Raw genomic sequence first — 6,615 nt, 5'->3', positions numbered from 1 at the left:
TTACAATACAATTAATGTGGAAATATGTTTAATATGATTGTACATATATAGCCTTTATCAGATTGCATGGCATCTTGGAGAAGGGGGAGGGGAGGGAGGGGAAAAATTTCAAACTCAAGATCTTATAAAAGTGAATGTTGAGAACTAAAGATAATGAATTAAAAAAAAACACATGCCACAATTTTTTCAGCCATTCCCTAATTATTGAGCATCCCCTCAATTTCCAACTCTCTGCCACGCCAAAAAGAACTTTCATAAATATTTTTGTATATATAAGTTCTTTTCCTTTTTCTTCAATCTCTTGGGGATACAGACTTAGTAGTGGTATTGTTGGATCAAAGGGTATGCACAATTTTAAAGCCTTTTGGGTATAATTCCAAATTATTCTCCATAATGGTTAGACCAGTTCACTACTCCACCAGCAGTTCATTAGTGTATCTATTTTTCCCTCAACACCTCTAGCATTTGTCATTTCTGATAGGTATGAGGTGGTACCTCAGAGCTGTTTTAATTTGCATTTCTGTAATCAATAGTGATATAGAGCATTTTTTCATATTAGTATAGATAGCTTTGATTTCTTCTTCTGAAAACTTCTGTTTATGTCCTTTGACCATTTATCAGTTGGAAAATGCTTCTTATTTTTATAAATTTGACTTAGTTCAATGTTCAGTATATATTTGAGAAACAAGGCCTTTATCAGAGAAAGTTGGCTGGAAATTTTTTTGATATTGCTTCATTTTCTTAGGTACCTTTTAGCAAAATGAAGTTTTCCTAATTATCTCTTTTAATTAGGTCTTTTTTTTTGTTTTTGCTTTGCCTGAGATCATGATTACTACCCCTGCCTTTTTTTCACTTTAGCTGAAGCACAATAGATTCTGCTTCAGTGCTTTATTTTAGCCCTGTGTGTGTCCTTCTGTTTCAAGTATGTCTCTTGTAAACAACATATTGTTGGATTGTGGTTTCTAATCCATTCTGCTATCTACCTTTGTTTTATGGGTGAGCTGATAAACATTCATGGTTATAATTACTAAGTGTGTATTTCCCTCCATCTTACTTCCCCTCTCTGTTTATCTTTCTCTCTCTCCTTTCACCCTGTCCCTCCTCAAAAGTGTTTTAATTCTGACCATAGCATCCCCCAATCTGTCCTCCCTTCTATCAATCCCATACTTCTCTTATCCTGCTCCCTTTCTACTTGCCTGTAGGATAAGATTGACCTATATACCAACCAAGTGTGCATGTTACTCCCCCTTTGAGACAATTCTGATGAGAGTAAGGTTCAAGCATTGCCTGCCACTCCCTCCCTCCCCATTTTTCCCTCCACTGTGAAAACTTGTTCATGCCTTTTTTATGTGAGATAATTTGCCCCATTCTACCTCTCCAATCACCCTTCTCTCATTGCATGCCTCTTTCTCACCCTCTTAATTTTTTTTGGATATCATTACATCATATTCTACTCACACTGATTACCTCTGTCTATGTGTATACTCCTTCTAACTTTCCTAACAATGATAAAGTTCTTAGGAGTTATAAGTATCATCTTCCCATATAGGAATGTAAACAATTTAACCTTATTGGAACCCTTATGATTTCTCTTTCCTTTTTACCTTTTTATGCTTCTCATGAGTCATATTTGAAAGTCAAATTTTCTATTCAGCTCTGGTCTTTTCATCAGGAATGCTTGAAAGATCTTCATTTCATTAAATGCCAATTTTTTCCCCTGAAGGATTATACTTGTTTTGCCATGTAGGTGATTCTTGGTTGTAAGCCTAAATCCTTTGCCCTCCAGAATATCACATTCCAAGCCCTCCAATTCTTTATTGCAGAAGCTGCTAAATCTTGTATTAGCCTGACTGTGGCTCCATGATATTTGAATTGTTTCTTTCTGACTGATTACAATATTTTCTCCTTGACCTGAGAGCTCTGGAATTTGGCCATAATGTTCCTAGAAGTTTTCATTTGGGGATCTCTTTCAGGAGGTGATCAGTAGATTCTTTCAATTTCTATTTTACCTTCTGGTTCTAGGACATCAGGACAGTTTTCCTTGATAATTTCTTGAAAGATGATATCTAGGCTCTTTTTTTGATCATGGATTTTAGGTAGTCCAATAATTCTTAAATCCTCTCTCTTGGATCTATTTTCTAGGTCAGTTGCTTTTCCAATGGAATATTTCACATTTTCTTCTATTTTTTTTCATTCTTTGGACTTTTTTTTTCTTGATGTTTTATATAGCCATTAGTTTCTCCTTGCCCAATTCTAATTTTTAAGGAATTATTTTCTTCAGCAAGCTTTGTACCTTCTTTTCCATTTGGTCAATTGTGCTTTTTAAGTTCTTCTCTTAGTGGATTTTTATGCCTCTTTTATCATTTGGCCAATTCTGTTCATTATTTTCTTCAGTATTTTTGTGCATTTTTAAAACAAGCTGTTTTCATAATTTTCCTGTATTGTTATCATTTCTTTTCCCAATTTTTCTTTTATCACTCTTATCTTTTTCTTTAACTCTTCTAGGAATTTTTGTTTAGTTTGTGTCCAATTTTTTAGATATTGAGAATACTCACAAAAAGTGGAAACAGAAAAGAAAGCCAGTAATAGAACCTTAAAGCATAAGAGTATTGAAAGGTCAGTGGAGAAATAAAGAATGAGCCATGGATATTGAGAATACCAGACAGCATAGTAACTGGGAAGCTCTTAGCTTTCAAACGTAGTAAGTAATCAACAGTGTCAGTTGCTGAAGAGTTATAAAAAAGGAGAAACACTGAGAAAGGGACTTCAACTATCTATTAAGATAACTTCTAACTAGCCTTGTCAGATTTGGTAATGAGGAAGTGACCTTTGAGAGAACAGTATTTGTTTAGTGGTAGGGACAGATTACAAAGAGTTGACAAAATGGTGTGTGAGAAGGAATTGAGGTCATCAGATATCTAAAGTTGCTTGCCTAAGGTCATACAGCTAGTAAATAACAGAGCTGAACTCAAAGCCAGATCTTAGACTAAATCTAGTACTCTTTCCATCATCCAAGCTGCTTCTAGTATAAAGGAGACCTTCAGTGGGTGTGAGAGAAATGTCGCTAAGTCCTTTGGTATATGTGCAATAGGTTATGAAAGGAATCTTTGGCAATTAGTTAAATCAATATCTTCTGCAAAGGCAAGAATCAAAAATGATATTGGGAAATAGATTGTAGAAAGGCTGAGCGGCCTTAGTGAATCTAAGGCTAAGAGCTTGGGAGCTTAGGCTAATGCTCAAATTTAGATAGAATTAGAGTTATTTGGCTTGTCAAACCCAGAAAATAAATCACCAAAGAGCCACAGAAGTTACTCAACAACTGTTAACTCTGAAAATACCAAAGAGCTCACAGACATTATAGGCAAAAAGCCTTCTTTATTTCGTTGGAAGAGGGCAACTATACACATATGCTGGGGTCTCCTCTAGGAGGCTAAGCCTTGATACGTGTAATAATGGAAAAGCATGGCAAAACATGACAAAAATTAATGGCAAAGAAACATGACAAATGATACATTTGACAAAGAAACATGCAGTGAGCTGTAGTCACATCAATGAGGGGTAACAGCAACAATGAGGCAAGTTTGACTCATAGCAGGGTTTCATACCTGGAACATGGTTCCTGCAAGTGCTTGTCTAAGCTCAGGGACCAAGTGGGGTTAGTGTGATTCAGAGATTCTAGAGTTTCTTCCAGAGAAGACTAGAATGGCAGGAAAAAATAATTGTCTGTAGATTGATTCTATAAGTTATATGAAGTACAAAACCTAGGTGGTCTGTTGAAATAAATAAAATAAGAAATGTGCCATATACTTGGTAAGTATTTCTTTTCTCCTTAGTTTAAAAAAAGTATCCATTTGATATTGAAGTCTGTCTTGAGTTTTGGTTTGCATTTCAATTTGTACATGGAGAAAATTAATAACAATATGTTTATAAAATGTTTTAAGATTTATTAAATACTTTCCTGTGGAGAAAGAGATGGCATACAGCTCCAGTATCTTTGCCAAGAAAATCCCATGGACAGTGATAAAAGAGATGATATCAGAAGATGAGCCCCTTAGGTTGGAAGGTATCCGATATACTACTAGGAAAGAGTGAAGGACAACAACAATTAGCTCCAGTACTGATGAAGTGAGTGGGCCAAAGCCAAAAGGAAGCTCAGCTGCAGGTGTGTCTGGTAACAAAAGGAAAGTAAAATCAATATTGCATAGGAACCTGGAATGTAATAAACCAAGGCAAGCTAGATGTGGTCGGACAGGAGATGGAAAGATTAAATGTCAACATCTTGGGTGTCAGTGAACCTAAATGGAAAGGAATGGATGAATTTAACTCAGAGTGATCACTATATATATATATATTATTGCGGGCAAGAATCCCTTAAAAGAAATGGAGTAGTCCTCATACTCAATAAAAGGGTGAGAAAAGCAGTACTTGGGTATTATCTCAGAAATGGCCAAATGATATTTGTTTGAATCCAAGGCAAACTATCTTAGTAATATAAGTCTATGTTCCAACCACTGATACCAAAGGGGCCAAAATTGATCAGTTCTATGAAGACCTACAACATCTTCTAGAAATAACACCCAAAAAAAGATGTAATGTTCATCATAGGGGATCGGAATGCTAAAGTAAGAAATCAAAAGATAATTGGAATACAGGCAAGTTTGCCTTTGGAGTGCAAAATGAAGCAGACTAGTAGAGTTTTGTCTAATAGTAGAGGAGGCAGAGACTAGTAGATTTCTGTCAAGATGACTCACTGGTCATAAAATACACTGTTTTTCAACAACCCAAAAGGTGACTGTAGACATGGACATCGCCAGATGGTCAACAGGGAAATCAGATTGATTATATGCTTTGCAGCCAGAGGTGGAAAAACTCTATACAGTCAGTTAAAATAAGACCTGCAACTGACTGTGGCTCAGATCATGAGCTTCTTTTTAAAGTACATAATATTTTCTTTTTTCCCCAATTACAAGTTAAACCAATTTTTTAATATTTGGGTTTTAACTTTTGAGTTCCAAATTCTATCCCTCCCTCTCTTTCCTTCCCTTTCCCTGAGACAGTAAGCAATCAGATATAGGTTACACATGTGCAATCATGTAAAACATTTCCATATTATCCATTTTGTACAAGACTCAAATACTTTTTTTAAAAAAAGAATGAAAGAAAGTGGAAAATAATTTGCTTCAGTCTGTGTGACAATATCAGTTCTTTCTCTGGAGGCAGATAGTATGCTTCATCATTAGTCCTTTGGGATTGTCTTGGATCATTGTATTGCTGAGAATAGCTAAGTCATTCACAGTTCTTCATCATACAATATTGCTGTTACTGTATACAACATTCCCCTGATTCTTCTCACTTCACTTTGCATTAGTTCACGTAGGTCTCTCTGGGTTTTTCTGAAATCATCCTGCTTGTGATTTCTTATAGCACAGTAATATTCCAATACAATCATATGCCACAATTTGTTTAGCCATTTCCCAATTGATGGGTATCCTTTCAATTTCCAATTCTTAGCCACCACAGAAAGAGTTCTATAAATATTTTTGTACAAATATGTTCTTTTTCCTTTTTTATGTCTGAAATATAGACCTAGTAGTGGTATTGCTGGATCAAAGAGTATGCACAGTTTTATAGCCCCTTGGATGTAGTTCCAAATTACTTTCCAGAATAGTTGAGATCATGAGCTTCTTACTGGACTATTCAGACTTAAATTGAAGAAAGCAGGGAAAACCATCAGACTATATAGGTGTGACCTAAATAATATCCCTAGTGGATATTAAATGAATGTAATGAATAGATTTAAGGAATTAGATCTGGTAGATAGAGTGCCTAAAGAAGTATGGACACAGGTTTGCAATATTATAGAGGAGGCAGCAAAAAAAAAAAATACCAAAGAAAAAGAAGAGGAAGAAAGCAAAATGGCTTTCTGATGAGGCTTTACAAATAGCTGAGGGAAAAAAGGAGAGGGAAAGGGAAAGGAGAAAGGGAAAGATATACCCAACTGAATGTAGAATTCCAGAAAAAATAGCAAGGAAAGAGAAGGTTTAGTTAAATGAGCAATGCAAAAAAAAAATAGAAGGAAACAATATAATGGGAAAAACAAGAAATCTCTTCAAGAAAATTAGAGATATCAAGGGAACATTTCATGCAAAAATAGCATGATGAAAGACAACAATGGTAGGAATTTAACAGAAGCAGAAGAGATTAAGAAGAGGTGGCAAGAATACACAAAAGAACTATACAAGAAAGATCTTATTATCATCAATAACCACAATGGTATTGTTGCTGATCTAGAGCCAGACATCCTAGGTAATGAAGTCAAGTGGGCCTTAGGAAGCACTCACTGCTAACAGTAAGAGTAGTGGAGGTGATAGAATTTGAGCTGAGCTATTTAGAACACTAAAATATGATCCTGTTAAAGTACCACACTCAATATACCAGCAAATTTGGAAAACTCAATAGTGGCCAATGAATTGGAGAAGATCAGTTTAGGTCTGGATCCTAAAGAAAGGCAATGCCAAGAAATGTCCAAATTACAAAAAAAAAAAAAGTGCTCATTTCACACACCAAAAAAGATTATCTTAAGGTTCTGCAAGCTAGGTTTCAGCAATTTGTAAA

This window comes from Vombatus ursinus, unplaced genomic scaffold (assembly GCF_900497805.2).
Source record: "Vombatus ursinus unplaced genomic scaffold, bare-nosed wombat genome assembly UNPS02014941.1, whole genome shotgun sequence".
NCBI classification, from domain to species: Eukaryota; Metazoa; Chordata; class Mammalia; order Diprotodontia; family Vombatidae; genus Vombatus; species Vombatus ursinus.
This window is presented reverse-complemented; position numbering follows the sequence as displayed.